Source organism: Arachis hypogaea, chromosome 19 (assembly GCF_003086295.3).
Source record: "Arachis hypogaea cultivar Tifrunner chromosome 19, arahy.Tifrunner.gnm2.J5K5, whole genome shotgun sequence".
NCBI lineage: Eukaryota > Viridiplantae > Streptophyta > Magnoliopsida > Fabales > Fabaceae > Arachis > Arachis hypogaea.
This window is the reverse complement of record NC_092054.1, coordinates 51,788,810-51,805,246: the sequence shown is the minus strand read 5'-3', so window position 1 is coordinate 51,805,246 and position 16,437 is coordinate 51,788,810. Positions and strand designations below refer to the sequence as shown.

Below are 16,437 nucleotides of genomic sequence, written 5' to 3'. Positions count from 1 at the left end.
CAGCATCTGTACCTAAGCAGTGAATCTTTCATGAAAGAAGAGGTTAAAACAGTAACTGCTGAACTCAGTCCTGCAGAACAAATTATAGAATTCAATCAGCAATTAGACTTTCTAACAAAACAGCTGGCCGAATTCAAGGAGATACTACAAGACACAAGAATGGCTAATCTGAATATGGAAGTACAGTTGAAGCAAACAGAACAGCAGTTATCAAAACAAATAACAGAAGAGTGCCAAGCAGTTCAATTAAGAAGTGGGAAAATATTAAATACCTCACTTCAAGGCAGCAGGAAGCCAAGAAATGAACAATCAGCTATCCAAAATCCCTCTGAGGACAGTAAGAGCCCAGAGAGGAATAACTCTAGTGTTCAAACGCCAGAAACAGGCAAGGAGTTGGCGTCAAACGCCCAATGGAAGCTCAGTTCTGGCGTTCAAACGCCAGGAACAAGTAAGAAGTTGGCGTCCAACGCCACTCCAGATTCCAACCCTGGCTTTCAAATGCCAGTGAGGGATCAGACACCTGCAAGTGCTGATAATAAATCCCTCAAGAAGGCTTCTCAACCTACCTCTGTAGGAAATAAACCTGCAGCAACTAAGGTTGAGGAATACAAAGCCAAGATGCCTTATCCTCAAAAACTCCGCAAAGAGGAGCAGGATAAGCAATTTACCCGCTTTGCAGACTATCTTAGGACTCTTGAAATAAAGATTCCGTTTGCAGAGGTACTTGAGCAAATACCCTCTTATGCCAAGTTCATGAAAGATATCTTGAGTCATAAAAAGGATTGGAGAGAAACTGAAAGAGTTCTCCTCATTGAAGAATGCAGTGCAGCCATTCTGAAAAGCTTCCCAGAAAAGCTTAAAGATCCCGGGAGCTTTATGATACCATGCATATTAGAGGGTAACTGCACCAAGACAGCTCTATGTGATCTTGGGGCAAGCATCAACCTAATCCCTGCATCCACTATCAGAAAGCTTGGCTTGACTGAAGAGGTCAAACCAACCCAGATCTGTCTTCAACTTGCTGATGGCTCCATTAAATACCCATCAGGCATAATTGAGGACATGATTGTCAAGGTTGGGCCATTTGCCTTCCCTACTGACTTTGTAGTGCTGAAAATAGAGGAGCACAAGAGTGCAACTCTCATTCTAGGAAGACCATTCCTAGCAACTGGACGAACCCTCATTGACGACCAAAAAGGGGAGATAACCCTGAGAGTCAATGAGGATGAGTTTAAGTTGAATGTTGTTAAAGCTATGCAACATGCAGACACATCAGACGACTGCCTGGGCATTGATATTATTGACTCCCTGGTGGAAGAGGTCAATATGACTGAGAGTCTCGAATCAGAGCTAGAGGACATTTTTAAAGATGTTCAGCCTGATCTGGAGGAACCAGAGGAAATAAAAGAACCTCTGAAAACTCCTCAGGAAGAGGAGAAACCTCTTAAACCTGAGCTCAAACCACTACCACCATCCCTGAAATATGCATTTCTAGGAGAAGGTGACACTTTTCCTGTAATCATAAGCTCTGCTTTAGGGCCACAGGAAGAGAAAGCACTAATTCAGGTGCTAAGGACACACAAGACAGCTCTTGGGTGGTCCATAAGTGATCTTAAGGGCATTAGCCCAGCCAGATGCATGCACAAGATCCTATTGGAGGATGATGCTAAGCCAGTGGTTCAACGACAGAGGCGGCTAAATCCCGCCATGAAGGAGGTGGTGCAGAAAGAGGTCACTAAGTTACTAGAGGTTGGGATTATCTATCCTATTTCTGATAGCCCCTGGGTGAGCCCTGTCCATGTTGTCCCTAAGAAGGGAGGAATGACAGTGGTTCATAATGAAAAAAATGAACTGGTTCCTACAAGAACAGTTACAGGGTGGCGTATGTGTATTGACTACAGAAGGCTCAATACAGCCACCAGGAAGGATCATTTTCCTTTACCATTCATAGACCAGATGCTAGAGAGACTAGCAGGTCATGAATATTACTGCTTTTTGGATGGCTATTCAGATTACAACCAAATTGCAGTAGATCCTCCGAACCAAGAGAAAATAGCATTCACATGTCCTTCTGGAGTGTTTGCCTACAGAAGGATGCCTTTTGGTCTGTGTAATGCACCTGCAACCTTTCAGAGGTGCATGCTCTCTATCTTCTCTGATATGGTAGAGAAGTTTCTGGAAGTCTTCATGGATGACTTTTCAGTATTTGGAGACTCATTCAGCTCCTGCCTTAACCATTTAGCACTGGTTCTGAAAAGATGCCTGATGAGTGGATAATTTATACGCTTTTTCGCATTGTTTTTAGTATGTTTTTAGTAAAATCTAGTTACTTTTAGGGATGTTTTAATTAGTTTTTATGTTAAATTCACATTTCTGGACTTTACTATGAGTTTGTGTGTTTTTCTATGATTTCAGGTATTTTCTGGCTGAAATTGACGGACTTGAGCAAAAATCAGATTCAGAGGTTGAAGAAGGACTGCTGATGCTGTTGGATTCTGACCTCCCTGCACTCAAAGTGGAATTTCTGGAGCTACAGAACTCAAAATGGCGAGCTTCCGATTGCGTTGGAATGTAGACATCCAGGGCTTTCTAGCAATGTATAATAGTCTATACTTTTGCCGAGTTTAGACGACGTAAAAGGGTGTTGAACGCCAGTTCTACGCTGCTGTCTGGAGTTAAACGCCAGAAACAAGTCATAAACCAGAGTTGAACGCCAGAAATACGTTACAACCTGGCGTTCAACTCCAGAAAGAGCCTCTGCACGTGTAACATTCAAGCTCAGCCCAAGCACACACCAAGTGGGCCCCGGAAGTGGATTTATGCATCAATTACTTACTTCTGTAAACCCTAGTAACTAGTTTAGTATAAATAGGACTGTTTACTATTGTATTAGACATCCTGGATTGTATTTTTGATCCTGGGATGTTTTGTTCTTAGATCATGGGGGCTGGCCATTCGGCCATGCCTAGTGATGAGCGGATAATTTATACGCTTTTTGGCATTGTTTTTAGTATATTTTTAGTAGAATCTAGTTACTTTTAGGGAGGTTTTTATTAGTTTTTATGTTAAATTCACATTTCTGGACTTTACTATGAGTTTGTGTGTTTTTCTATGATTTCAGGTATTTTCTGGCTGAAATTGAGGGACTTGAGCAAAAATCAGATTCAGAGGTTGAAGAAGGACTGCTGATGCTGTTGGATTCTGACCTCCCTGCACTCAAAGTGGATTTTCTGGAGCTACAAAACTCAAAATGGTACGATTCCAATTGCGTTAGAAAGTAGACATCCAGGGCTTTCCAGCAATATATAATAGTCCATACTTTGCCGAACTTTAGACGACGCAAACTGGCGTTCAACGCTAGCTCTCTGCCCAATTCTGGCGTCCAGCGCCAGAAACAAGTTGCAAAGTGGAGTTCAACGCCAAAATGGCACAAAAGCTGGCGTTCAACTCCAAGATTGACCTCTACACGTGTAACATTCAAGCTCAGCCTAAGCACACACCAAGTGGGCACCGGAAGTGGATTTATGCATCAATTACTTACTTCTGTAAACCCTAGTGACTAGTTTAGTATAAATAGAACTTTTTATCATTGTATTCGCAGTCTTGGTTACTCCGGTTCCCCTCTGGGGCCGAGACCAATAAACTCCATTATCACTTATGTATTTTCAACGGTAGAGTTTCTACACTCCATAGATTAAGGTGTGGAGCTCTGCTGTTCCTCAAAGATTAATGCAAAGTACTACTGTTTTTCTATTCAATTCAACTTGTTACGCTTCTAAGATATTCATTCGCACTTCAACCTGAATGTGATGAACGTGACAATCATCATCATTCCTTATGAATGCGTGCCTAACAACCACTTCCGTTCTACCTTAGATTGAATGAGTATCTCTTAGATCTCTTAATCAGAATCTTCGTGGTGTAAGCTAGATTGATGGCGGCATTCATGAGAATCCGGAAAGTCTAAACCTTGTCTGTGGTATTCCGAGTAGGATTCTGGGATTGAATGACTGTGACGAGCTTCAAACTCGTGATTGCTGGGCGTAGTGACAGACACAAAAGGAGGGTGAATCCTATTCCAGCATGATCGGGAACCTCAGATGATTAGCCGTGCTGTGACAGAGCATTTGGACCATTTTCACAAGAGGAGGGGATGTAACCATTGACAACGGTGATGCCCTTGCATAAAGCTAGCCATGGAAAGGAGTAAGACTGATTGGATGAAGGCAGCAGAAAAGCAGAGGTTCAGAGGAACGAAAGCATCTCTGTGCGCTTATCTGAAATTCTCACCAATGATTTACATAAGTATTTCTATCCTTAGTTTATTATTTATTTTCGAAAACTCCATAACTATTTTATATCCGCCTGACTGAGATTTACAAGGTGACCATAGCTTGCTTCAAGCCGACAATCTCCGTGGGATCGACCCTTACTCACGTAAGGTTTATTACTTGGACGACCCAGTGCACTTGCTGGTTAGTTATGCGAAGTTGTGAAGATATGTTTAGACCATGGTTCTGTGCATCCGTTTTTGGTGCCATCGCCAGGGAATCAATTTCGAACAATAATTCACAACCTGAGTAACAATTTCGCATACCAAGTTTTTGGCGCCGTTGCCGGAGATTGTTCGAGTTTGGACAACTGACGGTTCATCTTGTTGCTTAGATTAGGTAATTTTCTTTTTATTTTATTTTCAAAAATTTTCAAAAATCTTTCAAAAATTTTTCCTTTGTTTTCGAAAAAAAAAAAATTTTAAAATAAGAATGTTTTCAAAAATATATTTTTCTTCAGAATTTTTAAGAATGAATTCTAGTGTTTCATGAAGCATGTTGAAGCCTGGCTGGCTGTAAAGCCATATCTAATTCCTCTGTAGGGCATGTTAGGCTTGTCATGTCTGAGTTACATACTAAAGCTTGGCTGGCTATTAAGCCATGCCTGACCCTTTGATTGGAGCTTTAGACTAAAGAGCATAAGATTCCTGGAATTCATATTAAAAATTTTGGAATCCTTATATTTCTTTTTCAAAATGATTTTTGAAAAAAAAATTATTAAAAGAAAATACAAAAAAATTAGAAAATCATAAAAATCAAAAATATTTTTTGTGTTTCTTGTTGAGTCTTGAGTCATGTTATAAGTTTGGTGTCAATTGCATGTTCATCTTGCATTTTTCAAAAAAATTCATGCATTCATAGTGTTCTTCATGATCTTCAAGTTGTTCTTGGTAAGTCTTCTTGTTTGATCTTTGCGTTTGCATGTTTTGTGTCTTTTCTTGTTTTTCATATGTATTCCTGAATTCTTTATGTCTAAGCATTAAAGATTTCTAAGTTTGGTGTCTTGCATGTTTTCTTTGCATATAAAAATTTTCAAAAATAAGTCTTGATGTTCATCATGACATTCAAAGTGTTCTTGGTGTTCATGTTGACATTCATAGCATTCTTGCATGCATTCATTGTTTTGATCTAAAATTTTCATGCATTGCATCATTTTCATGTTTTTCTCTCTCATCATTAAAAATTCAAAAATAAAAAAAAATATCTTTCCCTTTTTCTCTCTCAAAATTTCGAAAATTAGATTTGACTTTTTCAAAAATTTTTAAAAATCTAGTTGTTTTTATGAGTCAAATCAAATTTTCAATTTAAAAATCCTATCTTTTTCAAAATCTTTTTCAAAAATCAAATCTTTTTCATTTTTCTTAGTTATTTTCGAAAATTACAAAAATATTTTTCAAAAATCTTTTCTTATCTTTAACTCCTAATTTTCGAAAATAACATCATCAATTAATGTTTTGATTCAAAAATTTCAAGTTTGTTACTTGCTTGTTAAGAAAGATTCAAACTTTGAAGTTCTAGAATCATATCTTGTGATTTCTTGTGAATCAAGTCATTAATTGTGATTTTTAAAATCAAATCCTTTTCAAAACTAATTTCAATCATATATTTTCAAAAATATCTTCTTATCTTATCTTTTTCAAAATTTGATTTTAAAATATCTTTTCTAACTTCTTATCTTCTTATCTTTTCAAAATTGATTTTCAAATTTGTTTCAACTAACTAACTAACTTTTTGTTTGTTTCTTATCTTTTTCAAAACTACCTAACTAACTCTCTCTCTCTCTCTAATTTTCGAAAATATCTTCTCTCTTTTTCAAAAATTCTTTTTAATTAACTAATTATTTTAAATTTTGATTTTTGATTTTCAAAAATTACTAACCTTTTTCAAAAACTATTTTCGAAAATCACTAACTCTTTTTCAAAAATTATTTTCGAAATTTTCCCTCTCTCATCTCATTCTATTTATTTATTCATCTACTAACACTTCTCTTCATCTCACATCTTTGATACTATCATCACCTTGGTGTTTGGATTCTTCATTCTTCTTCACCCCTATTCCTTTTCTTCTTCTACTAACAATAAGGAACCTCTTTACTGGGATATAGAGGATTCCTCTTCTTTTCTTTTTCTCTTCTCTTTCTTATGAGCAGGGACAAAGAAAAAGGCATTCTTGTTGAAGCTGATCCAGAACCTGAAAGGACTCTGAAGAGAAAACTAAGAGAAGCTAAATTACAACAATCCAGAGACAACCTTATTGAAAATTTCGAACAAGTAAAGGAGATGGCAGCCGAACCTAACAACAATAATGCAAGGAGAATGCTTGGTGACTTTACTGCACCTAATTCCAATTTACATGGAAGAAGCATCTCCATTCCTACCATTGGAGCAAAAAATTTTGAGCTGAAACCTCAGCTAGTTTCTCTGATGCAGCAGAACTGCAAGTTTCATGGACTTCCATCTGAAGATCCTTTTCAGTTCTTAACTGAATTCTCGCAGATCTGTGATACTGTTAAGACTAATGGAGTAGATACTGAAGTCTACAGGCTCATGTTTTTCCCTTTTGCGTAAGAGACAGAGCTAGAATATGGTTGGACTCTCAACCCAAAGACAGCCTGAACTCTTGGGATAAGCTGGTCACGGCTTTCTTAGCCAAGTTCTTTCCTCCTCAAAAGCTGAGCAAGCTTAGAGCTGATGTTCAAACCTTCAGACAGAAAGAAGGTGAATCCCTCTATGAAGCTTGGGAAAGATACAAGCAGCTGACCAAAAAGTGTCCTTCTGACATGCTTTCAGAATGGACCATCCTGGATATATTCTATGTTGGTTTATCTGAGCTATCAAAGATGTCATTGGATACTTCTGCAGGTGGATCCATTCACCTAAAGAAAACGCCTGCAGAAGCTCAAGAACTCATTGACATGGTTGCTAATAACCAGTTTATGTACACTTCTGAGAGGAATCCTGTGAGTGATGGGACGCCTATGAAGAAGGGAGTTCTTGAAATTGATACTCTGAATGCCATATTGGCTCAGAATAAAATATTGACTCAGCAAGTCAATATGATTTCTCAGAGTCTGAATGGAATGCAAGCTGCATCCAACAGTACTCAAGAGGCATCTTCTGAGGAAGAAGCTTATGATCTTGAGAACCCTGCAATAGCAGAGTTAAAATACATGGGTGAACCATATAGAAACACCTACAATCTATCATAGAGAAATCACCCAAATCTCTCATGGAAGGATCAAAAGCCTCAACAAGGCTTTAATAATGGTGGAAGAAACAGGTTTAGCAATAGCAAGCCTTTTCCATCATCCACTCAGCAACAGACAGAGAATTCTGAGTAGAATCCATCTAGCTTAGCAAATTTAGTCTCTGATCTATCTAAGGCCACTGTGAGTTTCATGAATGAAACAAGGTCTTCCATTAGAAATTTGGAAGCACAAGTGGGCCAGCTGAGTAAAAGGATCACTAAAATCCCTCCTAGTACTCTCCCAAGCAATACAGAAGAGAATCCAAAAGGAGAGTGCAAGGCCATTGAATTAATTACCATGGCCGAACCCACAAGAGAGGAGAAGGACGTGAATCCCAAGGAGGAATACCTCCTGGGACGTCCAGTGATCAATAAGGAGCTTCCCTCTGAGGAACCTAAGGAATCTGGGACTCATCTAGAGACCATAGAGATTCCATTGAACCTCCTTATGCAATTCATGAGCTCTGATGAGTATTCCTCTTCTGAAGAGAATGAGGATGTTACTGAAGAGCAAGCTGACAAGTTCCTTGGTGCAATCATGAAGCTAAATGCCAAATTATTTGGTATTGAAACTTGGGAAGATGAACCTCCCCTGTTCACCAATGAACTAAGTGATCTGGATCAACTGACATTGCCTCAAAAGAGACAGGATCCTGGAAAGTTCATAATACCTTGTACCATAGGCACCATGATCTTTAAGGCTCTGTGTGACCTTGGTTCAGGAATAAACCTCATGCCCCTCTCTGTAATAGAGAAACTGGGAATCTATGGGGTGCAAGCTGCTAAAATCTCATTAGAGATGGCAGACAATTCAAGAAAACAGGCTTATGGACAAGTAGAGGACGTGTTAGTAAAGGTTGAAGGCCTTTACATCCCTGCTGATTTCATAGTCCTGGATACTGGAAAGGAAGAGGATGAATCCATCATCCTAGGAAGACCTTTCCTAACCACAGCAAGAGCTGTGATTGATGTGGACAGAGGAGAATTGATCCTTCAATTAAATAAGGACAACCTTGTGTTTACAACTCAAGGATCTCTCTCTGCATCCATGGAGAGGAAGCAGAAAAAGCTTCTCTCAAAGCAGAGTCAACCAAAGCCCCCACAGTCAAACTCTAAGTTTGGTGTTGGGAGGCCACAACCAAACTCTAAGTTTGGTGTCAAACCCCCATATCCAAACTCTAAGTTTGGTGTTGGGAGGTCTCAACAAAGCTCTGCACATCTGTGAGGCTCCATGAGAGCCCACTGTCAAGCTATTGACATTAAAGAAGCGCTTGTTGGGAGGCAACCCAATATTTATTTATCTAATTTTATTTTTGTTTTTCATGTTTTCTTAGGTTCATGATCATGTGGAGTCACAAAATAAACGAAAAATTTAGAAATAGAATCAAAAACAGCGGAAGAAAAATCACACCCTGGAGGAAGTACCTGCCTGGCGTTCAACGCCAGAACAGAGCATGGTTCTGGCGCTGAACGCCCAAAATGGGCAGTATCTGGGCGCTGAACGCCCAAAATGAGCATCATCTGGGCGCTGAACGCCAGAATTGCACCCTGGAAAGGAGCTGGCGCTGAACGCCCAGAACAAGCACGGTTCTGGCGTTCAACGCCAGAAATGGGCAACAAATGGGCATTGAACGCCCAAAATGGGCACCAACCTGGCGCTGAACGCCCAGAGTTGTGTGCAAGGGCATTTTACATGCCTAATTTGGTGCAAGATTGTAAATCCTTGAACACCTCAGGATCTGTGGACCCCACAGGATCATCTCAGGATCTGTGGACCCCACAGGATCCCCACATACCTCCACTCACTCTCTTCTCTCTTCTCAATCATCCTCTATTCCCAATAAACACTCTTCCCTATTAACCCTTCACCACTCACATCCACCCACTCTTCCCCATAAACCTACCCAATAAACTCCACCTACCTTCAAAATTCAAATCAATTTCCCACCCAAACCCACCCATATGGCCGAACCTTAACCCTCTCCCTTCCCTATATAAAGCCTCCCATTCTCCCTCATTTTCACACAACACAACCCTCTCTTCTCTTCTTGGCCGAAACACACCTCCCCCCTCTTTTCCATCTTTTCTTCTTCTTCTTCATCTAATTCTTTATTTTCTTGCTCGATGGCGAGCAATATTCTAAGTTTGGTGTGGTAAATGCATAAGCTTTTTGTTTTTCTATTACCATTGATGGCACCTAAGACCGGAGAATCCTCTAGAAAAGGGAAAGGGAAGACAAAAACTTCCACCTCCGAGTCATGGGAGATGGAAAGATTCATCTCCGAAGCTCATCAAGACCACTTCTATGATGTTGTGGCCAAGAAGAAGGTGATCCCCGAGGTCCCTTTCAAACTCAAAAGAAATGAGTATCCGGAGATCCGACATGAAATTCAAAGAAGAGGTTGGGAAGTTCTAACAAACCCCATCCAACAAGTCGGCATCCTAATGGTTCAAGAGTTCTATGCCAATGCATGGATCACCAAGAACCATGATCAAAGTAAGAACCCGGATCCAAAGAACTATGTTACAATGGTTCGGGGGAAATACTTGGATTTTAGTCCGGAAAATGTGAGGTTGGCGTTTAACTTGCCTATGATGCAAGGAGATGAACGCCCCTACACTAGAAGGGTCAACTTTAATCAAAGGTTGGACCAAGTCCTCATGGACATATGTGTGGAAGGAGCTCAATGGAAGATTGACTCCAAAGGCAAGCCAGTTCAACTAAGAAGATTGGACCTCAAGCCTGTGGCTAGAGGATAGTTGGAGTTCATCCAACGCTCCATCATCCCCACTAGCAACCGATCTGAAGTTACTGTGGATCGGGCCATCATGATCCATAGCATCATGATTGGAGAAGAAGTAGAGGTTCATGAAGTCATCTCCCTTGAACTCTACAAAATAGCCGAAAAGCCCTCTCCTGGGGCAAGGCTAGCTTTTCCTCATCTTATCTGCCATCTATGTTACTCAGCTGGAGCTTCCATAGAAGGAGACATTCACATTGAGGAAGAGAAGCCCATCACTAAGAAAAATATGGAGCAAGCAAGAGAGCCCATTCATGGAGCTCAAGAGGCGCAGGAAGCTCATCACCATGAGATCCCGGAGATGCCTCATATGCATTTTCCTCCACAAAACTATTGGGAGCAAATCAACACCTCCCTAGGAGAATTAAGTTCCAACATGGGACAACTAAGGGTGGAACATCAAGAGCACTCCATCATCCTTCATGAAATAAGAGAAGATCAAAAAGCAATGAGGGAGGAGCAACAAAGACAAGGAAGAGACATGGAAGAGCTCAAGGACATCATTGGTTCCTCAAGAAGGAAACGCCACCATCACTAAGGTGGACTCATTCCTTGTTCTTACTTTCTCTGTTTTTCGTTTTCTCTATGTTAAGTGCTTATCTATGTTTGTGTCTTCATTACATGATCATTAGTAGTTAGTAACTTTGTCTTAAAGATATGAATGTCCTATGAATCCATCACCTCTCTTAAAGGAAAAATGTTTTAATTCAAAAGAACAAGAAGTACATGAGTTTCGAATTTATCCTTGAACTTAGTTGAATTATATTGATGTGGTGACAATGCTTCTTGTTTTCTGAATGAATGCCTGAACAGTGCATATGTCTTTTGAAGTTGTTGTTTAAGAATGTTAAATATGTTGGCTCTTGAAAGAATGATGACAAGGAGACATGTTATTTGATAATCTGAAAAATCATAAAAATGATTCTTGAAGCAAGAAAAAGCAGCAAAGAACAAAGCTTGCAGAAAAAAAAATAGGCGAAAAAAAAAAGAAAAAAAAAAAGAAAAAGCAAGCAGAAAAAGCCAAAAGCTCTTAAAACCAAGAGGCAAGAGCAAAAAGCCAATAACCCTTAAAAGCAAAAGGCAAGGGCAAATAAAAAGGATCCCAAGGCTTTGAGCATCAGTGGATAGGAGGGCCTAAAGGAATAAAACCTTGGTCTAAGCGGCTAAACCAAGCTGTCCCTAACCTTGTGCTTGTGGCGTGAAGGTGTCAAGTGAAAACTTGAGACTGAGCGGTTAAAGTCAAGGTCCAAAGCAAAAAAAAAAGAGTGTGCTTAAGAACCTTGGACACCTCTAATTGGGGACTTTAGCAAAGCTGAGTCACAATCTGAAAAGGTTCACCCAATTATGTGTCTGTGGCATTTATGTATCCGGTGGTAATACTAGAAAACAAAGTGCTTAGGGCCACGGCCAAGACTCATAAAGAAGCTGTGTTCAAGAATCATCATACTGAACTAGGAGAATCAATAACACTATCTGAACTCTGAGTTCCTATAGATGCCAATCATTCTGAACCTCAATGGATAAAGTGAGATGCCAAAACTATTCAAGAGGCAAAAAGCTACAAGTCCCGCTCATCTGATTGAAGCTATGTTTCATTGATAGTTTGGAACTTAGAGTATATTCTCTTCTTTTTATCCTATTTGATTTTCGGTTGCTTGGGGACAAGCAACAATTTAAGTTTGGTGTTGTGATGAGCGGATAATTTATACGATTTTTGGCATTGTTTTTAGTATGTTTTTAGTAGAATCTAGTTACTTTTAGGGATGTTTTTATTAGTTTTTATGTTAAATTCACATTTCTGGACTTTACTATGAGTTTGTGTGTTTTTCTATGATTTCAGGTATTTTCTGGCTGAAATTGACAGACTTGAGCAAAAATCAGATTCAGAGGTTGAAGAAGGACTACTGATGTTGTTGGATTCTGACCTCCATGCACTCAAAGTGGATTTTCTGGAGCTACAGAACTCAAAATGGTGCGCTTCCAATTGCGTTGGAAAGTAGACATCCAGGACTTTCCAGAAATATATAATAGTCCATACTTTGCTCAAGTTTAGACGATGCAAACTGGCGTTCAACGCCAGCTCTCTGCCCAATTCTGGCGTCCAGCGCCAGAAACAAGTTGCAAAGTGGAGTTCAACGCCCAAAATGGCACAAAAGCTGGCGTTCAACTCCAAGATTGACCTCTACACGTGTAACATTCAAGCTCAGCCCAAGCACACACCAAGTGGGCCCCGAAAGTGGATTTATGCATCAATTACTTACTTCTGTAAACCCTAGTGACTAGTTTAGTATAAATAGAACTTTTTATCATTGTATTCGCAATCTTGGTTACTCCGGTTCCCCTCTGGGGCCGAGACCAATGAACTCCATTATCACTTATGTATTTTCAACGGTAGAGTTTCTACACTCCATAGATTAAGGTGTGGAGCTCTGCTGTTCCTCAAAGATTAATGCAAAGTACTACTGTTTTTCTATTCAATTCAACTTGTTCCGCTTCTAAGATATTCATTCGCACTTCAACCTGAATGTGATGAACGTGACAATCATCATCATTCCTTATGAACGCGTGCCTAACAACCACTTCCGTTCTACCTTAGATTGAATGAGTATCTCTTAGATCTCTTAATCAGAATCTTCGTGGTGTAAGCTAGATTGATGGCGGCATTCATGAGAATCCGGAAAGTCTAAACCTTGTCTGTGGTATTCCGAGTAGGATTCTGGGATTGAATGACTGTGACGAGCTTCAAACTTGTGATTGCTGGGCGTAGTGACAGACGCAAAAGGAGGGTGAATCCTATTCCAGCATGATCGGGAACCTCAGATGATTAGCCGTGCTGTGACAGAGCATTTGGACCATTTTCACAAGAGGAGGGGATGTAACCATTGACAACGGTGATGCCCTTGCATAAAGCTAGCCATGGAAAGGAGTAAGACTGATTGGATGAAGGCAGCAGAAAAGCAGAGGTTCAGAGGAACGAAAGCATCTCTGTGCGCTTATCTGAAATTCTCACCAATGATTTACATAAGTATTTCTATCCTTAGTTTATTATTTATTTTCGAAAACTCCATAACTATTTTATATCCGCCTGACTGAGATTTACAAGGTGACCATAGCTTGCTTCAAGCCGACAATCTCCGTGGGATCGACCCTTACTCACGTAAGGTTTATTACTTGGACGACCCAGTGCACTTGTTGGTTAGTTATGCGAAGTTGTGAAGATATGTTTAGACCATGGTTCTGTGCATCCGTTTTTGGTGCCATCGCCAGGGAATCAATTTCGAACAATAATTCACAACCTGAGTAACAATTTCGCATACCACCTAGACCTATCACTTATGTATTTTCAACGGTAGAGTTTCTACAATCCATAGATTAAGGTGTGGAGCTCTGCTGTTCCTCAAAGATTAATGCAAAGTACTACTGTTTTTCTATTCAATTCAACTTATTCCACTTCTAAGATATTCATTCGCACTTCAACATGAATGTGATGAACGTGACAATCATCATCATTCCCCATGAACGCGTGCCTGACAACCACTTCCGTTCTACCTTCGATTGAATGACTATCTCTTGGATCTCTTAATCAGAATCTTCGTGGTATAAGCTAGATTGATGGTGGCATTCATGAGAATCCGGAAAGTCTAAACCTTGTCTGTGGTATTCCGAGTAGGATTCAGGGATTGAATGACTGTGACGAGCTTCAAACTCGCGATTGCTGGGCGTAGTGACAGACGCAAAAGGAGGGTGAATCCTATTCCAGCATGATCGGGAACCTCAGATGATTAGCCTTGCTATGACAGAGCATTTGGACCATTTTCACAAGAGGAGGGGAAGTAACCATTGACAACGGTGATGCCCTTGCATAAAGCCAGCCATGGAAAGGAGTAAGATTGATTGGATGAAGGCAGCAGGAAAGTAGAGATTCAGAGGAACGAAAGCATCTCTATGCGCTTATCTGAAATTCTCACCAATGATTTACATAAGTATTTCTATCCTTCTTTTATTATTTAAATTCGAAAACTCCATAACCAATTATTATCCGCCTGACTGAGATTTACAAGGTGACCATAGCTTGCTTCATACCAACAATCTCCGTGGGATCGACCCTTACTCACGTAAGGTTTATTACTTGGACGACCCAGTGCACTTGCTAGTTAGTTGTATCGAAGTTGTGACAAATTATGAATTGAGATTAGAGCACCAATTTTTTGGAGGCATTACCAGAGATCACAATTTCGTGCACCAATGCCAAGAGACCAACCTAGTTTTAAACTGGGAAAAATGTCACTTTATGGTGACTGAAGGGATTGTCCTTGGGCATAAAATTTCAAACAAGGGAATAGAGGTGGATAAAGCTAAAGTTGAAGTAATTGAAAATTTACCACCACCTGCCAATGTTAAGGCAATCAGAAGCTTTCTGGGGCATGCAGGATTCTATAGGAGGTTTATAAAGGATTTTTCAAAAATTACAAAACCTCTGAGCAATCTGCTAGCTGCTGACACACCATTTGTGTTTGACACAAAGTGTCTGCAGGCGTTTGAGACCCTGAAAGCTAAGCTGGTCACAGCACCAATTATTTCTGCACCAGACTGGACATTACCATTCGAACTAATGTGTGATGCCAGTGACCATACCATTGGTGCAGTATTGGGACAGAGGCATAACAAGCTTCTGCATGTCATTTATTATGCTAGCAATGTTTTAAATGATGCCCAGAAAAATTACACAACCACAGAAAAAGAATTACTTGCAGTGGTTTATGCCATTGACAAGTTTAGATCCTACTTAGTAGGATCAAAAGTGATTGTGTACACTGATATAGAAATAAGATGGGTGTTGCTTCTGCAAGAGTTTGATATAGAAATAAGAGACTAAAAAGGGACAGAAAATCAAGTAGCTGATCACCTGTCCCGGATAGAACCAGTAGCAGGAGCATCCCTCCCTCCTACTGAGATCTCTGAAACCTTTCCGGATGAGCAATTGTTTGCTATTCAGGAAGCTCTGTGGTTTGCAGACATCGCAAACTATAAGACACAAGGTTCTCCTTCTGTAACCATGGAGAGGAAGCATGAAAAGCTTCTCTCACTGCAGAGTCAACCAAAGCCCCCACAGTCAAACTCTAAGTTTGGTGTTGGGAGGCCACAACCAAACTCTAAGTTTGGTGTTGAACCCCCACATTCAAACTCTAAGTTTGATGTTGGGAGGCCCCAACCTTGCTCTGATTATCTGTGAGGCTCCATGAGAGCTCACTGTCAAGCTATTGACATTAAAGAAGCGCTTGTTGGGAGGCAACCCAATGTTATTTAATTATATCTATTTATTTTCCATTGCTATTTTATGTTTTCTTTAGGTTGATGATCATGTGAAGTCACAAAAACAAATGGAAAATCAAAAACAGAATGAAAAACAGCATAAAAAATAGCACACCCTGGAGGAAGATCATTCTGGCGTTTAAACGCCAGAAACAAGCATCTGTCTGGCATTTAACGCCAGAAACAAGCACCAAGCTGGCGTTTAACGCCAGAAACAAGCATCAGTCTGGCGTTAAACGCCAGAAATAGGCTATATTTGGGCGTTTAACGCCAAAAACAGGCAGCAGTCTGGCGTTAAACGCCAGGATTGCACAGTAAGGGCATTTTGTACGCCTAATTGGAGCAGGGATGCTAAATCCTTGACCCCACTGGATCCCACCTACCTCACCATTCAAATTCAAACCATTTCCCTCCCAAACCCACCCATTCACACACTTCCATCTCTTCCATCTTCTCCACTTCTTTCTTCTTTTGCTCGAGGACGAGCAAACCTTTTAAGTTTGGTGTGGTAAAAGCATTGCTTTTGTTTTTCCATAATTCAGTGGTAGAACAATTGACTGCAGATCAAAGAGCTATGAGGAAAGAGCAACAAAGGAAAGGAAGAGACATAGAGGAGCTCAAGAGCACCATTGGTTCTTCAAGAAGAGGAAGACGCCACCCTCATTAAGGTGGACCCATTCCTTAATCTCCTTGTTCTTATTTTCCTGTTTTTCGTTTACTATGCTTCATGTTTAATTATGTTTGTG

The 16,437-nt window shown here is 40.1% G+C and overlaps 1 protein-coding gene and 1 non-coding gene across 2 annotated transcripts in view; both read right to left on the bottom strand.

The window, feature by feature from the left end:
- LOC112778344 (uncharacterized) overlaps positions 1-16,437 on the bottom strand; it is a 30,409-nt gene that overhangs the window by 4,125 nt on the left and 9,847 nt on the right. The window lies entirely within an intron of this gene.
- On the bottom strand, positions 7,009-7,116 carry LOC112781000 (small nucleolar RNA R71). The gene has a single exon (XR_003191801.1). It is a non-coding gene; the product is annotated as a small nucleolar RNA R71 (small nucleolar RNA).